Source organism: Galeopterus variegatus, unplaced genomic scaffold, assembly GCF_000696425.1.
Source record: "Galeopterus variegatus unplaced genomic scaffold, G_variegatus-3.0.2 Scaffold33717, whole genome shotgun sequence".
NCBI lineage: Eukaryota > Metazoa > Chordata > Mammalia > Dermoptera > Cynocephalidae > Galeopterus > Galeopterus variegatus.
The window spans coordinates 1-2749 of record NW_007759828.1 but is presented as its reverse complement, the minus strand read 5'-3'; the positions used below and the strand labels follow the sequence as shown (position 1 = coordinate 2749).

The 2749-nt window shown below is 38.0% G+C and overlaps 1 pseudogene; it reads left to right on the top strand.

The window, feature by feature from the left end:
• Positions 1–904: 904 nt before the first annotated feature.
• On the top strand, positions 905–2036 carry LOC103583996 (annotated as a pseudogene).
• The last annotated feature ends 713 nt before the right edge of the window (positions 2037–2749 follow it).

Below are 2749 nucleotides of genomic sequence, written 5' to 3'. Positions count from 1 at the left end.
ATTGGCATAGAGCATTTGCAGCTGAGATGGCAATTCTTGAAGCTTCTACCTGCTTCTTATCCATTCTGCCCTGTCTCTTAGAGGAGTATACCATGGCATGGATAACATTTTCTGTCATATGATTTTTATAAACCTATCATAGATCTATATGCCATTTAGTTTGCAGCCAGTTTTTCTGTGCAATTGGCAGTCTACTGTTAGAGCATGCTAAAAAGATTATATGTGTTCACTTTTACCAAAGCAGGCAGATTCTGACATTTAGAAATTCCATTTCGGCTACTGTAAGTAGGTACCAAATTGCTGTGTACTCACTATAATTATTACCAATTCTGAAACTCTTCCTTCCCTTTACAGTTGTAGCAAATTATTTTTAAAAGATATCCGAAACACTACATCTTTCAAGCAGGGAAAAATTATAATGCATCTTTTCCCCTAATAGCTCATGCCAGCACTATGTTGTCCTATGTGCACTGGCTTTCTAATAATACATTAAAATTTAAATTATGTTATCTTGGGTGGTGACCTGATCAGTTGTGTTTGAAAATGATATGGATGCATTACCTAATCTTTCAAAATTGTTTATGAAGGGCCAAAGTAAAATTCAGTAGTAGGACATGAAATAAATTAATATGCACAAGGGTACTTCAAAAAGTTCATGGAAAGATTTGTATTATCTTTTAATTCTATTTTTCCATGTAATTTTTAAAGTAACCTCATATTTTCATGTGCTTATTAAAATGTATTATTTGTTCTTCACATCAGGGGGATATAGATCACTGTTAATGATAGCCCAATGCATGTCAAGTACTGTTTAAGTTTATAGAGAACTGAAGTTTATTTTCATAAGTCTGTATATTTAAATAATTTTTGAAATTAACATTCATGTGAATAAAGTTTTGCAAATATGAAGGACACATTTCATAGCAAATGCTTTGGTTTTACTTTTCTTGGAAGTTTATTTAGTGATGATTCAGTGACAACTTTAGACTCTTATGGTCCCGAGGATTTTTTGGTTAATGCCTCATCATTGGCTGAAATAGTGGTGTCTGTCCAGCCAATCCTTGAGTCCAGATGGCCAGTAGTGATTGCAGAAGGTGAAGGTCAAAGGCCCTTGATTAATTTGGAAATGATGATTAGTGAACCTTGTCAGAAGACCAAGAGGAAGAGTGTTCTTGCCCTGGGTAAAGGACATGTCAAGGTCAAATTTAAACCAAGTATTGAACACACCAAGAAGGCACCAATGATATCGAGGTGATAAATCAGGAATATAAAGACCACCTCAAAAATTCTACAGAGAGTGAAGGAAACCAGGAAAGAGACATTCACTAATGGTTCCAGCATGGCACATCAGTTGGCCAAGAGGAAAGTACCAACAAAAGCACAACCCCACAGTCTCCTAACAAAGGAAGGGATAAGAAGTTACTCTTGTGGTCCAGACACCTCCACAAGCTTCCTCACTCAAGAGACGTTAACAAAATAATTTAATCCTGGTGACCTTACAATGATCTCAAGGAGGTTAACGGACTTGAAGATTGGCATGTATGTCCTGCTGTGTGTCTTCCTCCTGGCCATTCTGGTCTTAATCAACTGTGTGGCATTTGCTTGGAAATATAAACAGAAAAAGGTTTGCTGTGAGCAAGCAAGGCAACATCCCTAATTCTCATGACTGGGTCTGGCTGGGGAACGAAGTGGAACTTTTGGAGAATCCCATTCTTTTGGAGAATCACACTCCTGTCAAAGAAGTGCAGCACCATGATGGACTCTAGGCTGCAGAACGAGGAGAGGAATATCCTTCTGAATGGCAGTTCCCAGAAGACTTTCCATAGTCTGCTCTGACCTTCTATGCTTATGAGAAAGTAATTAAAAATGAACCTATCAATGCTTCGGGCCCAAAGAGGAAGCGAGTCAAGTTTACTTCCTACACCACCATCCTCCCAGAGGACAGCGGCCCCTACACCAACTCCATCCTGTTTGGCAGTGATGACAACATCAAGTGGGTCTGCCAAGGTATGGGGTGTGGGAACGCACAGATTTAAAATACTTTCTTGCTGACCAGTTAGCTCAGTTGGTTAGAGTGTGGCCCTATAACATCAAGGTCAAGGTTTTGGTTCCCTGCACTAGTCAGCTGCCAAAAAAAAAGAAAAAGAATAAAATATTTTCATGTGTTTGAATTCACCTATATGTCTTCTGTTTTTTTAAACAGTTGGAACAGTGAGTTTGGTTAGCAATAGAAGATAATTTAGCAAAGTTTAGTTTGCCAAGGTTTGATGCGATTCCCTTTTAAGCAAGCTGAAGAGACCTGAAGGACTAATGCAAATAGGTTATAATCCAGCATGGGCCCCTAACACAACTATGTGTGGGTGTTGCTGAAGTACCAGGATGACAGTTTTATACACTGCCTGGTAGTAGCTCAGTCCTGATGCAATAAATTCAGCCACTGAGGACCTCATTACCCACTTCATGACAAATGCTCTTTAGAATTAGAAAGAATTTGACAGTTTGATTTTTCTATTTTTGACACTGGTAAGGTGCAGTGGACAGTTCTTGTCTTTGGTCTGAGACTAGTAGACTTTATGTGGAAGATAATTTAATATAGCTGATCAGTCATAAACACTGCTAATTGTTTTTACATATTCATATATCAACATCCATTCTTTGTTTTCTGCTGTGGTTTTCTGTTTTTTGGTTTTTCCTTTGTTTTGACTTCTGTAAGTCTTTTTTTTTTGTCTTTTTGTCTTTTTTCCGTGTC